Below are 15,477 nucleotides of genomic sequence, written 5' to 3'. Positions count from 1 at the left end.
TTTCATAAAATTTTTAAAAATTTGAATTATGAAACATATTTAACTCAAGCTTTTCACATGAGGTATGATGGGTTTGTAGAAACTTTACATTTTTTTTATAGCCAGGACCTCACTGTGTTGCCCAGGCTGGACATGAACTCCTGGGCTCAAGCAACCCTCCCACCTCCGCATCCCAAGTAGCAGGAACTCCAGTTGTGCGCTATCACACTCATTTGTGTAAAATTTTACAATTTTTTAAAGACAGTTACGTCCCTCCTTATTCTCATCGTGCTGGAAAACTATTTCATAAAAGACTTGAATTAGTAAACTGACTCTCATGACTGCCATTTTAAAACTGTGAATGAGAAGAAAATATAGCTTCATCAATTGTGAAAAAATATACCATTCTGATGGGAAATGTTGATGATGGGGGAGGCTATGCATGTGGCAGGGACCATCAAAACATATTTTTCCTCTCTGTACCTTTTACTCAATTTTCATGTGAATCTAAAACTACTCTAAAAAATAAAGTATATTTGAAAAAAGAAGAAAATAATAGCTTTAATTGCTGGATCACAGGAAATGGTGCTACCCTTAGGCAATCTCTGACATAGATTTGATTTTACCATAGTATTACTGACATTATAGAAACGTTTATGTCCCTTCCAATTGGTGTACCACACTGCTCAAAGCTAATCTTTGTAATACCTACAAGAATTAAGTAGTAGTATCCCCACTTTTCTGATGACACATGTATGCTTTCAGTGACCTTTTACAAACTCAAGTTAAGATTAGAGTGTGTGGCTCTCAAGATAACCATTCGTTTCTTGTCTGTGGCCATTTATTAGTGTCTAGTGTGTACCACACTGAGCCCTAAGAAGGATGGGGGGAAAAGGGAAAGACAACTCAGAGCTTGAATTCACTGTCAAGATCATACAACTTTGGCACCTTTAGAGATTCTGATGACATGTATCAAGATTCATCAGGGAGGTATGGATATTTACTGGAAGCATGGCCAGGGTGGTGCTGCCACCTGGAATTAGACCGGCCCATGAAAACAGAGATGGCTGGAATTCAGGTTTCTAAATAACACAGAATTTAGCAACTCCCAGGGTGGAGACATGTCTCATCATCCTTGCTGACTCTCCAAGTTCTGTCCAAGCATGAGACAAATGTTAGGACGTTCACAGAGTATGAGGATCAGCAATCAGCTGTGTGGGCCTTATTTTTGTGAACATCAAGGCCCCAGCTTTTGGAGCTGAGGTTTATCCATCAGTGGGACTACAGTTTTCAGGGATGAACACAAAAAGATTAAGGCAGGGATCCAGGCCTCATGAAAAAATTGCGGCAGATAGACTGCTTATTAGAATCAGAGCTCAGAATGAAACTCTCAGAAAATGTCAGGTTTAAAAGATGGGGCAAATAGAGAAACTGGGATTCATAAGGTCCAGAACCGTAACTAGGTTATCAGATCTGGACCCGAGATTGGGGTCAACTCAACCTAGGAACAGAGTGGGGTGCAAGGGCTCAGCAGTGGAACATCATAGCCCTGTTCAGGGCTGCAGTAGCCAGGCTCGGTGTACAGTGGGCAGTGCAAACCCAGCAGTCTCAGAGTTCAAAGTTAGGACTTGGCTCCTTTCATCCACCTCACTGTGGATGGAGAATGGGGTGGTAAAAGACGAGAGCTCACAAAGCTGGAGCAGCTCATAGAACTCGTACCTGAGTCAGGTTTGGATATGGAACAATGATGGGAACTAAGGCAGGACTGAAGAAGGCTGTGATGAATTCAGCTCAGAGGAGCTGGTGAGGAGCAGCAGGTAGGCAGGATAGTGAGAGGAAGTGAGAATTAACCACTGAGACAGTGTTCAAAATATTAGGAAAGCAAAGGAAGTGATCTTTGAGGGATGAAGCTGGTGACAGTTTGGAAGAGGCAAGTTCACATCCAAATCTTAAAGGTCCTCAGTGCACATGGATGGACAGAGAGAAGGAAGGAGAAATTGTAGAAGAGAGAAGCAAAGACCACCATGAAGTGGTAGAAAGAGGCAAGGCACTGGGGGAAAGTAGGAAGAGTGGTCTGGAGGTAGAGTAAAAGCTAGAATGAAAATCGGTATTAACTAGATTACATAGGCAAAGAGGAAAGAAATGTCAGGATGTGAATTTTAAAATATGAATTGAAAAATGAACAATACAATAGTCTTTGGAGCAAGAAAATACATGAAAATTAGATGTAGAATAACTAGTTTTATGGCCTTAGTGTTAGTTTAAAAAAAAAAGAAAATATTATAAATATCCCTAAATTAATTTAGATTTTAATACAATCTAGTCACACTGTTAACTGCCCTTTATGTCCCTTGTTGGGCATTGGATGTTGAAATAGAAATAAGGATTGCACCCTCACACCTGAGGAGGACCACATATGATAGTCCTCCCAGTTTCATGTTTGCCCCTCTTTGATTCATTCCTCTCAAGGTAGCCAGAATACTGTTTCCAAAATGTTAGCCTGTTTATATCACCATCCTGCTCAAAACCCCTAAACAGCATCCACTGCTCCAAGTCAAAGTCTTCTCATGGCCCACATGTCTCTGAACTTTCTGCCTGCCTCTGAATCCCCATCCTGCACTATTTTACACATCACATACCATGCCCCAGCCACACCATTTTTAAAAAATGCATTAAGAAATATTGTAACTACACAAAAAGGTATAAATAGCCACATTCCCATTGCTAAATAGCCACATTCCTATTGCCCAGTTTAAGTGATAACATTGTTTTACATGCAATGAGAGCTACTCTGTCCCTGGGCCTGAGCACAGTTCCCTCCTGCCCTTCTCTCTCTTCCTACCAGGTATCACAACTCTCCTTAATTGCTGTTTATATTTCCCATGGATGTTTTAATGTTTTAATATATTCCAAAAATATATAGTATAGTTTACATGGTTTAAAATTTCTATGAATCCTATTATACTGTATTTTTTCACAATGCAGGTGTGGAGTTGCCCAGATTATATTTATACAACTCAATTACATGGACACTTGTAACTCTATTTTATTCATTTTCACGTTTTATAGTATTTCATTCAATTATTAACCTATTGTCCTAATAATGGAAGTTGAGTTGGGTTCCCTTTTATTAGCATAATGAAAAATGAGGCTATGAATACTCTAAAATATGTCTTGAGTATGCATTCTTAGGCATATTTATTAAATATTTATATTAATTAATTAATATAAATATTAAATATTAAATAAATATTTGTTTTAAATATTTAATAAATATTTCTAAATGTATAATTAAAAGTGAAATTTCTGTATCATCAGGTGTGTATTTTGTTAACTTTACCATATATTTCCAATATTGTTTCCAAAGTTGTATGAATATTCACTCCCATAAAAATATTCCCATTTTTCATAAATACTTAGTATTGTCAAATTTTTAACCTTGCTCATGTGTATGGTGTAAAATATTCTGTTTTTTTTCACTTTTTCTTTCACCCTACTTATATGTAAGTTGGAGTTGTTAGTCTTTCTTTTGTTTTTGAGTTGCACAACAGATGTTTGTCGTGGTAATTTTTGTTTACTCTTTTTTCTGCCTCGTATGTAAATACTGGAAGGTATTATTATCTGTATTCCAAGCTATTTTCAGGTGATCGGTTCTCAGAAGGTGGGATTACACAGTCAAAGGGTATTTTATCACCCTTAATACAAACTGATTTCCAAACTGCTGAAAAATTTGTGATTTGCTAAAAATATTGACAGCACATGTTCAAACACATGATTAGCAGTGCTGAGTAAAATAATATTTAAATATAGTACTAATTAAGTAGGTAAAGAGTGTATAATTTTATTGTTATTTTACTTGTTGAGTTTAAGCATGTTACCATAACTCTGTCAATAATTGTAATGTATGGGCTTTTGCTCAGTAAACTATGAAGATGTAAGTGATTTTCTTCCTCTAGAAGATGAGGTAGACATTTGGATTGGCAGTTAACATTCATTCTTAGTTCCTTCTCTGTACTCCTGTTACACCAAGAGCTAAAATTCTGGAACTACGTTCCCAGAACACCTAGGCTCTGCCAATGAGATGTATTTCCATGAGATTTATAAAGTCAAAGGGAAATGCCAGCCCTTCTTACCCCAGCAGTGGGGGCTCCTGACATACACAAGCTTCAACAGATAATAAATACGTAGCTTTTATGGTGACAGGCTGCACTCTACCCTTCAGTCTCTGGTTTGGGAGCTGCAGGAAAATGTGGCTTGGCAGGAGTTTTCTGCAGCCCTCTGACCACCCAGCAGGTCAGAGAAAACCTACAGATAGTCTTCCTTATTTTACTCCTGATACTATATTCAGCATCTGATAACTATATTCCTTTCTGCTTACATTACCTAAACCGGTTTCTGTTTTCCTAAGGTGTGCCCAGAAAAAAAAGAGTGATTCCAAAAAATTGACCCTCAAAGATGAAGACTGTATATCTGTTATCTGACTTGGTATAGGATGATCAATGAAACGTGTATTAAAAAGCGTTGATGGTTGTTGAAGCTGGATAATAAGTACTTGTTTGTGAATTGGAAATTTTTGTAAAAACGTTAAAAAATATATAGGTCACTGCCAAATCAATGATTATGTCAGTAGGAAGATAAGACTCTGGAAAACATGAATAATGAAAGCTAGGGTAGCTTAAGAGTAAAATGAATGTGGTGGAAAATAAAAGATATATGAGGTCAAAGAAGAAATAGCTCAAAAGAGAGACAAGCAGTGCTTGGAGGAGGCAGGATTGATCCGAGTCCTGGAGTACAGATGGAATTCTAAGAGAGGAAGGAGAGGGACAACAGCATTTTTGAAGAACAGAACATGTGCCAAGTAGACGGGTTAGTACACGGTAGAGGCTCAAAGCCTTTTTTTGAATAAAGAGTAGATGATTAATAGACTGATTGGCTAATTATTTTATTGATTGGATGTGCCAGGGTCTGAAATATTCACTCAACCATTTATTAAACAAATACATATTGACCACTGACTAAGTGTAAGTCTGGGGGAAAGTTACTATTGTTATAAAATCTAAAATTGAATTTGTTTCCAGAATATTTTTATTTCTGACTTATAACAGAAATTACAAATTAGAAAACATATTTCTTTTTAAATAGAAAAATACAGTCACAAATGTCTGTATACAATAACACTACAGATGGAAAAGACTTGGATCATTTCTTTTTTTTTTTTTTTTTTTTTGAGATGGAGTCTCACTCTGTTGCCCAGGCTGGAATGCAGTGATGCGATCTCCGCTCACTACAACCTCCACCTCCCGGGTTCACACCATTCTCCTGCCTCAGCCTCCTGAGTAGCTGGGACTACAGGCACCCGCCACCACACTTGGCTAATTTTTTGTATTTTTAGTAGAAATGGGGTTTCACTGTGTTAGCCAGGATGGTCTGGATCTCCTGACCTCGTGATCCTCCCGCCTCGGCTTCCCAAAGTGCTGGGATTACAGGCGTGAGCCATCGCGCCCGGCCGGATCATTTCAATTGCATTTGTATTAGTAAGAAAGAAACAGCAATTTATACTAATAAAATATAAGTTAAAAGATTTCAGTACAACTTTAATCTTTTATTAAAATTGCTGGCAGAACTTTTTAAAAAATATTCTTGTGGAGCTAAGTGGAAGAACTGTTAAAAATTAATTCTTATTAGCTTAATAGATACTGAAATATATTTTTTCAATTTTTGCTTGAAAATAAGTTTTTCCTTTACCTAAGTGAAACATTTTTTCCCATGTGATTATATACCTGACAGTATTTATATATAATTCTTTCTTCATAGATTGGATTAAGATTAGTATTAATTGTTTCATGTTTCTCTTATCTTAAAAAATTGATTTTTTCTTTTCATGATTTAAAATAAGATTGTATAGTTTGTATCAACTTCACCAAACCCACCAGTAAGATATAGCATGTCAGAATGCTTTCGTTGGTTTACTGATTGGACCATGACCGTTAAACCTGCCTATGCATTAGAATCAGCTGCGAAGGTGTTTATAAACATACATTCCTGCCGCACTCCTGCTGGTTATAGTACAGTAGGCCTGGGGAAGACCCAAGCAATATCAAAATCAATTAAAACCTTGATATCCAGAAAATGTAAACAAAGCGTGTTCATGTTAATTATTTTAGTGATTATCTTGCATCGTTATTTCTTCTGCATCTCCTTCAGTATTTTGGGAGATAGACATATAGTAAATGTCTGACATTTAACTAAGCGACTATAAGGTTACATAAAGAATAGCAAATAATTAATTCTAACAACTGTGGTGCTAAACAGCAAAATAATCTGAAGAAAACTTATATAAATAAGATAATTTTACACATAAGGAAACAAAATGTGGTACTTAAAACATACATGGTATACTGATTCAATACACAGAGAATTGTCATACTAAATGAAATATTCTGAACAGTAAGAAACTGCATTTCCACTGCTGAGCCATTTAATTTTATAAAAACAAAAACAACATTGGTAATGAATACCAACCATGTTAATAAAGATTTCCTTGTGAGGTTTTATCAAATTACTTGGAGGGTGGTCCCTAGATTTTTTTTTTCTAGGAAAATTACATGATCTGAAATTTTAGAAAAATTATTAAACTATTACAAAATAAAATAACAATTCTAATAAAATGGAGATCTGTTAAGTATAAAAGACAAATGAGGTGGATTTGATGTCATGGCGCTGGTGCTTAGAAATGGGCTAAATTGTTATTGTTGGCCATTGCTTCAGGCTCTGCTGAAGTATTTCTGTTAGCTAAACAAATCACCTGTGATAGCATTGTAGATTCAAATTTATCTTATGAGTAGCTATGGAAATAGTCAAAGATAACTTAATCAAAGTACTTAATGGTTTGGTTGCCTTATAGGAGGCCACCACATTGTAATTTCTGTGAGAATGGTGATGTTAGCACTTTCATTAGTAGATTCACTGGAAGGGAGGATAGAGGTTGTGTTGTCTCAGCTGATGTGCTGGTTTCTGTTGTTGGTGTACATTCAACTGAAATAGTGGTAGCTGTAAAAATTGAAGGCTCAGTTGAAGTGGTAGTTGCAGCTTAATTTGACATGATAATAGTGGCAGATTCAGTAGACATCGTGATAGCTACATTTTAGCTAAAGTGCTGGTAAGCAGAAGGTTCACTTGAAGTATTCATTGTAGACCATAACAGGTGGTGTCTTTCAGTGGTGAAAAAACAGTGCTGCTGAAGGAGTATTTTGTTATTTGTCACAAATGTTGCAGCCCAAGTCATAATTTTTACTGCCATTTTGCTCTGGCTCTGTTCTGACTGTAAATTTTAAAATTTGAATAGGTAGAGAGCTGAGGATAATGTTTAATCAGCTGGTCAAAAATAGTCAATAATATCATTCAGTGCAGCTGAAATGCATTTGGTATATTTACTGAAAAGTTATGAGGTAAGATGTACTATTTCTCCAAGAAGAAAGAAATACGTAACTTGCCTTTTTGAATCTAACTTTCAAGTGTTACTTTATTTCATTGGTCAAAATTGACCTCATTACATCAAAATATCCAGATGGAAGTAAAATTTCTAGAGTGCTGTATAGTACTGTTTTTATAGGATTTGAAACATATCTAAATTTACTACTAACCCAAGAAAAGGTCAACATGATCAATTAATGCCTTAGCAAAGGCAACTAATTTTTTATTTAACCGGAGTGCTTTCAAATAATGAAAATTCCATCAGAGAAGTGAGGATTCAGAAAGATCTGGAGACCATCTTTGAGGATCACATAAACTAAAACAAATAAGGGGGAAATCTCCTACTTTTGAGACAGAAATATTTTTCTTGATGTTCAACCATTCAACAAATATACTTATCGAGCAACATGACTTTCTGCTTTGGTATATCTCTTGGATGAAGAAAAATGCTTCTCCATTCACTTTCAAATTGTTCTTTAAACTGTCCATTTCAAACTACATATCCACATTTGTTTCTCTTATCAAGGCAAGAGTTTGGCTCCTGGGTATGGAAAACGTGATGCTGTCTATATATAAACCAGATTTTCTTGACTTATGTATTGGACTTGCAGAGCATATATAAGATTAATTTCTGGTTTTCAAAGATAACAGAATTATTTGAGTTTTGAAAGTTCTAGAATTCATTGCAAAGATCCAAGAATTCTATACCAAAACCTAGACACCAAACTTAAAAAATACTTTCTAAAGTAGCTGAAGCCAGCATTGCATGGTTTTAACTGCATATTATTATTTTAACTCATTAAATTATATTCCAGAAAATACTAACATTTTAGTTTAATAAATACATAGAATACATTTTAAACTATTCCTTTAGTACTGTAGAGTAATACAAAATTTCTGATTTTTAGAGAATAGTTGAGAAGTTAATAAACTGCCTTTTCTGGCCAGGCGTGGTGGCTCACACCTGTAATCCCAGCACTTTGGGAGGCCGAGGCGGGCAGACCATGAGGTCGGGAGATTGAGACCATCCTGGCTAGCATGGTGAAACCCTGTCTCTACTAAAAATACAAAAAATTAGCCGGGCATGGTGGTGGGCGCCTGTAGTCCCAGCTGCTCAGGAGGCTGAGGCAGGAGAATGGCATCAACCCAGGAGGCGGAGGTTGCAGTGAGCCAAGATTGCGCCACTGCACTCCAGCCTGGATGACAAAGCAAGACTCTTGTCTCAAAATAATAATAATAATAAAAATAAAAAATAAAATTAAAAAATTGCCTTTTCCTGAACCATTAAAATTATGCATTCTTTTTTTGAAGAATGTGTAAGCATTACTTCTATTATATTAAAAGCCATAGAGTTTTCTCTTAAAACCAGGCGAAAGATTCACATAAACACAATATCCAAATGGAACAACAGTTACCCATGGGCTGGTTTCTAGAGGGGTCAATATTTACCATGTATTCCCCATGTTTCCTCTCCATTTTTGAGCTGCCAGTTTCACAAGTTTAACTTCAAAACTAATTTGCCTTTTGATCAGTGATTGCTCTTTATATTTGAAACCTTGAGTAATATTTTAGTTGGCTGATGGCAAATTCACTATGATGCATCCATGCATGTGTTGATTAAATGAAACATTAAATATCAGAACTAACAGAAGACCCACCTTAACAGTCAGAAGTAAAATATTCATTAATTGCAAAAAGTAACACGAAAACCAATTCTGCCCCTAAGAGCTATTGTTGCTTCTTTCTGAGCATCCTGTCTAGCAGAAGGAAACTGTGGTAATATGTAATATTTCCTTTCTTGCTCTTGCTATCATCCCACAGACATCATTCCTCTAAAGTTCAGGGCCAGTCCATGAGAGGATTCTGAAGTAGATGAAGTTTCCAGTTGCCTTCTTTCAAGCCTAGGATGACCATTCTCCCTCTCCAGGACTGATACCTCCTCTGAGGGAGGCATCCAGGGCTCCTGAGCAGCTTGCCTTGACTCAGTCTGTCCCGAATACTCTGAACTTTTCAGTCCCACAGTCCCAGTATTTAGCAAGATGAAATTCCCTTGGATAACACTATTTTTTTTTTTTTTTTTTTTTTGAGACGGAGTCTGGCTCTGTCGCCAAGGCTGGAGTGCAGTGGCCTGATCTCACCTGATCACTGCAACCTGCCGGGTTCAAGCGATTCTTCTGCCTCAGCCTCCCGAGTAGCTGGGACTACAGGCACCTGCCACCATGCCCAGCTAATTTTTGTATTTTCAGTAGAGACCGGGTTTCACCATATTGGCCAGCTGGTCTCGAACTTCTGACCTTGTGATCTGCCCGCCTCAGCCTCCCAAAGTGCTGGGGTTACAGGCGTGATCCCTTGGGTAACACTTTCTTAGACTCCAACTCTGTTTTCTTTTCTTTTCTTTTGAGACAATGAGTTATACTGGTTTGCGTTTTTTTTTTTGTTTTTTTTTTTGAAACAAGATTTTACATTTTTTTTTTAGATAAGGTCTTACACTGTCCAGGCTGGAGTGCGGTGGTGCAATCACGGTCAAGGTTGCCTTGACCTCCCGGACATAAGCAACCCTCCCATCTCAGCTTCCCAAGTAGCTGGGACCACAGGCGTGTGCCACCATGCCCTGCTAATTTTATTTTTAGAGACAGTGTCTCACTATGTTGCCCAGGCTAGTCTCAAACTCCTGGGCTCAAGTGGTCCTCTCACCTGGGTTTCTCAAACTGTTGAGATTATAGGTGTGAGCCACGACGCCTGGCATCAAACTCTGTTTTCTAAAGGGAGCTTAATAAATTAATAACTGTTGATTCATTTACCAAGTTTCTTCTCTCCTGCACAGTAATATATAAACCTAATCTTGGAGATTTTTAATGCACTTTTGGCAACTTAAAAGTGATAGTTAAAGGAGATTTGGGCAAGCATTTCTTTCAAGCTCTTCCATTTTGCCTTAGAGAAACCTTCTTTATTTCTCTTTTTAGAAATTTCTTTTTAAAATTAAGGCATTTGTAGGAGTTAAGAAATAAGTTAGCTACTACAAACATATACATCCAAAGATACTCTACATAAAGCTAGCACAAACAGTTTTTTGCCAAGAATATTAGAATATTTTAAAGTTTTCAAATAAATTGATCTGATGGGCTAAGTAATCAAAAGTAACACTATGCAAATAGAGGAATCAAGGCAAAGTAGTTTTGTTCTTTTTGTTTTTGTAGGTTTTTTTGGTGTTGTTGTTGTTGTTGTTGTTGTTGGGATAAGATCTCACTCTGTCACCAAGACCAGAGTGCAGTGGTGCAATCATGTCTCACCGCAGCCTTGACTTCCTGGGCTCAAGCAATTCTCCTGCCTCAGCCTCCCGAATAGCTGACACTGCAGGTGTGCACCACCACTCTCAGCTTATTTTTTTTTTATTGTTTTTGTAGAGATGAGGTCTCACTATGTTGCCCAGGCTGGTCTCGAACTCCTGGGCTCAAGCAATCCTCCCACCTCAGCCTTCCGAAGTGTTGAGATTACAGGTGCGAGCCACTGTGCTGGGTTAGTTTTGTTCTTTTTGGAAAATGCTTATGTCATTAGCACTCATTGCCTAGATACCCATAAAACTTAGGTCAAAATCACCCACTGACAGATGAAAATTAAAAGATTGACATTACCAAGTCTTGGTGAGATATGGATCCACTGAACCCTCATTATTACTGGTGAGAGTGGAAAATGATACAATTGCTTTGGTAAGCTGTTTGGCAGTTTCTATGAAGGCTCTGTATACATCTACCCTATGACCTAGCAATTCCACTCCTAGATATATCCCCAAGAGACTGAGTGTATATGTCCAAAACTGACATGCATAGAAATATTTAGACACCTTTATTTGTAACATTTATAATCCAAATACCCACAAATGATAAATAAATTTTGGTATACTGATACAAGGAAGTATGGCACAGTATTAAACAACAGGGACACACATATATAATTAAAAATCAGCTATTATTACATGCAGCAACATGTTGCATGTTAATTCACTATGTTTACTGAGAGATATCAGACATGTATGATTTCAATATATGAAGTTCAAGAATGAACAAAAGTAATCAGATGATGAGAGAGATTAGAATATTTGTTTATTTCAGAGTGGGCTGGGAGAAGTTGATGGGGAAGAGACATGAGGAAATTGTTGAGGTACTGCAAATATTCTATATCTTGACGTGGGTGACGGGCACGTGTGTGTGTGTGTGTGCATGTGTGTGTGCATGTTATGTTAATGAACTTTATGAATGTTAGCCCTCAGTAAAAAATGAAAAATACAGAAAGAGGCCAGGTACCTGCGATGGCTCATGCCTATAATCCCAGTGCTTTGGAAGTCTGAGATGGGAGGATTGCTTGAGGCCAGAAGTTCGAGATCAGCCTGGGCAACATCGTGAGACCCCCGTCTCTACAAAAAAAGAAAAAAGAAAGAACTAAAATGAACCATTAGCAGTGAATTTGAGATAAGGAACCCAAAGTCTAGGAAAGAAAAGTAGCACAATCTGTGTCCTGCGGATTCGGGTTGAGTGTGTCTCCCGTCAGTTAGTCTAGTGCCCCTCCCAGGTTACCTAGCACATGAGAGATCATGTAGAAATGTAAACATCACGGTAGATATCAATTACAGGTCTTTCGGAAAACAAATAAAAGCAAGGATTAAAGTCTCAGTATTGGAAAACATCCCAGCTGGCAACTGCTCTTAGTGAAGATTTCTGCTTGCATCTCAGATTTAAGGAATTTGAGGTTGGCTCTGAGGATGAGGTTTTGGGCCAGAAACAGATGATACTTATGTGCATAAAAACTGGAGACAATCTCAAGTGGAAATGTTTATAATAGATGAAATGGACTCCTTGAAATATTTCAAGAAAAATGTTTTAATAAAGCTAATTTTTCTTAAACTTAGAAATAACTTTTTCCGGTTCCAAGGCGGCCAAATAGGAACAACTCCAGTCTACAGCTCCCAGCATTGAGTGACGCAGAAGACGGGTGATTTCTGCATTTCCAACTGAGCTTTGAAGAGAGTAATGGTTCTCCCAGCACGGAGTTTGAGATCTGAGAACGGACAGACTGCCTCCTCAAGTGGGTCCCTGACCCCCGAGTAGCCTAACTGGGAGGCACCCCCCAGTAGGGGCAGACTGACACCTCACACGGCCGAGTACCCCTCTGAGACGCAACCTCCAAAGGAACGATCAGACAGCAACATTTGCTGTTCAGCAATATTCGCTGTTCTGCAGCCTCTGCTGCTGATACCCAGGCAAACAGGGTCTGGAGTGGACCTCCAGCAAACTCCAACAGACCTGCAGCTGAGGGTCCTGACTGTTAGAAAGAAAACTAACAAACAGGAAGGACATCCACACCAAAACCCCATCTGTACGTCACCATCATCAAAGACCAAAGGTAGATAAAACCACAAAGATGGGGAAAAAACAGAGTGGAAAAACTGAAAATTCTAAAAATCAGAGTGCCTCTCCTCCTCCAAAAGAACGCAGCTCCTCACCAGCAACAGAACAAAGCTGGATGGAGAATGACTCTGATGAGATGAGAGAAGAAGGCTTCAGACAATCAAACTTCTCCGAGCTAAAGGAGGAAGTACGAACCCATGGCAAAGAAGTTAAAAACCTTGAAAAAAGATTAGATGAATGGCTAACTAGAATAACCAATGCAGAGAAGTCCTTAAAGGACCTGATGGAGCTGAAAACCATGGCACAAGAACTACGTGATGCATGCACAAGCTTCAGTAGCCGATTCAATCAACTGGAAGAAAGGGTATCAGTGATTGAAGATGAAATGAATGAAACGAAGCGAGAAGAGAAGCTTAGAGAAAAAAGAATAAAAAGAAACGAACAAAGCCTCCAAGAAATATGGGACTATGTGAAAAGACCAAATCTACGTCTGATTGGTGTACCTGAAAGTGACGGGGAGAATGGAACCAAGTTGGAAAACACTCTGCAGGATATTATCCAGGAGAACTTCCCCAACCTTGCAAGGCAGGCCAACATTCAGATTCAGGAAATACAGAGAACGCCACAAAGATACTCCTCGAGAAGTGCAACTCCAAGACACATAATTGTTAGATTCACCAAAATTGAAATGAAGGAAAAAATGTTAAGGGCAGCCAGAGGGAAAGGTCGGGTTACCCTCAAAGGGAAGCCCATCAGAGTAACAGCTGATCTCTCGGCAGAAAGTCTACAAGCCAGAAGAGAGTGGGGGCCAATATTCAACATTCTTAAAGAAAAGAATTTTCAACCCAGAATTTCATATCCAGCCAAACTAGGCTTCATAAGTGATGGAGAAATAAAATACTTTACAGACAAGCAAATGCTGAGTGATTTTGTCACCACCAGACCTGCCCTACAAGAGCTCCTAAAGGAAGCACTAAACATGGAAAGGAACCACCAGTACCAGCCACTGCAAAAACATGCCAAATTGTAAAGACCATTGAGGCTAGGAAGAAACTGCATCAACTGACGAGCAAAATAACCAGCTAACATCATAATGACAGGATCGAATTCACACATAACAATATTAACCTTAAATGGAAATGGGCTAAATGCTCCAATTAAAAGACACAGACTGGCAAATTGGATAAAGAGTCAAGACCCATCAGTGTGCTATATTCAGGAAACCCATCTCACGTGCAGAAACACACATAGGCTCAAAATAAAGGGATGGAGGAAGATCTACCAAGCAAATGGAAAACAAAAAAAGGCAGGGGTTGCAATCCTAGTCTCTGATAAAACAGACTTTAAACCAACAAAGATCAAAAGAGACAAAGAAGGCCATTACTTAATGGTAAAGGGATCAATCAACAAAAAGAGCTAACTATCCTAAATATATATGCATCCAATACAGGAGCACCCAGATTCATAAAGCAAGTCCTTAGAGACCTAGAAAGACTCCCACACAATAATAATAGGAGACTTTAACACCCCACTGTCAACATTAGACAGATCAAAGAGACAGAAAGTTAAAAAGGATATCCAGGAATTGAATTCAGCTCTGCACCAAGCAGACCTAATAGACATCTACAGAACTCTCCACCCCAAATCAACAGAATATACATTCTTCTCAGCACCATACCGCACCTATTCCAAAATTGACCACATGGTTGGAAGTAAAGCACTCCTCAGCAAATGTAAAAGAACAGAAATTATAACAAACTGTCTCTCAGACCACAATGCAGTCACACTAGAACTCAGGATTAAGAAACTCACTCAAAACCGCTCAACTACATGGAAACTGAACAACCTGCTCCTGAATGACTACTGGGTACATAACGAAATGAAGGCAGAAATAAAGATGTTCTTTGAAACCAATGAGAACAAAGACACAACATACCAGAATCTCTGGGACACATTCAAAGCAGTGGGTAGAGGGAAATTTATAGCACTAAATGCCCACAAGAGAAAGCAGGAAAGATCTAAAATTGACACCCTAACATCACAATTAAAAGAACTAGAGAAGCAAGAGCAAACACACTCAAAAGCTAGCAGAAGGCAAGAAATATCTAAGATTAGAGCAGAACTGAAGGAAATAGAGACACAAAAAACCCTTCAAAAAATCAATGAATCCAGGAGCTGGTTTTTTGAAAAGATCAACAAAATTGATAGACTGCTAGCAAGACTAATAAAGAAGAAAAGAGAGAAGAATCAAATAGACGCAATAAAAACTGATAAAGGGGATCTCACCACCTATCCCACAGAAATACAAACTACCATCAGAGAATATTATAAACACCTCTACACAAACAAACTTGAAAATCTAGAAGAAACGGATAAATTCCTCGACACATACACCCTCCCAAGACTAAACCAGAAAGAAGTCGAATCTCTGAATAGACCAATAACAGGCTATGAAATTGAGACAATAATTAATAGCTTACCAACCAAAAAAAGTCCAGGACCAGAAGGATTCACAGCCGAATTCTACCAGAGGTACACAAAGGAGCTGATACCATTCCCTCTGAAACTATTCCAATCAATAGAAAAAGAGGGAGTCCTCCCTAACTCATTTTACGAGGCCAGC

The sequence above is a fragment of the Pan paniscus genome, chromosome 17 (genome assembly GCF_029289425.2).
Source record: "Pan paniscus chromosome 17, NHGRI_mPanPan1-v2.0_pri, whole genome shotgun sequence".
NCBI lineage: Eukaryota > Metazoa > Chordata > Mammalia > Primates > Hominidae > Pan > Pan paniscus.
The sequence above is the reverse complement of the archived record's forward strand: the minus strand, read 5'-3'. Positions refer to the sequence as shown.